Source organism: Calidris pugnax, unplaced genomic scaffold (genome assembly GCF_001431845.1).
Source record: "Calidris pugnax isolate Ruff unplaced genomic scaffold, ASM143184v1 scaffold96, whole genome shotgun sequence".
In the NCBI taxonomy this organism is placed as follows: domain Eukaryota; kingdom Metazoa; phylum Chordata; class Aves; order Charadriiformes; family Scolopacidae; genus Calidris; species Calidris pugnax.
In genome coordinates, this window is record NW_015090866.1 from 407,837 (window position 1) to 408,244 (window position 408).

The window sequence follows — 408 nt, forward strand, 5'->3', positions numbered from 1 at the left end:
TCCCCATCCCTATCTCCATCTCAATCCCCAGCCCCGTTCCCCGGCTCCATCCCTGTCCCCACCCAGTCCCTCTCTCTCCCCAGTCACCCACTGGTGATGTCCATGGTGGGGAAGACATCAGCATTGCCCGTAGCCCCGAGCCACCGCGGTCCCCATCCCCTGGTGTGGTTGAGGCGATGACCCATCACCATCTTGGTGCTGTGGGTGCCACCAGCATCCCCAAGTGACACCAGTGGCCTTTTTGGGGTCGGGGACAGGATTTTGCCCCGCCGGACCCCAAAATGGGGTTTGGGGACCAGGTCACCCCCGCTTCCCCGTGCCGAAGGTCTCAGGCCTTGCGGTGGAGACCTTGGAGGGGGGCTGCTGGGAGTGGGGCCGGGTGGGGGGGTGGTGGTGATGGACCCCGGG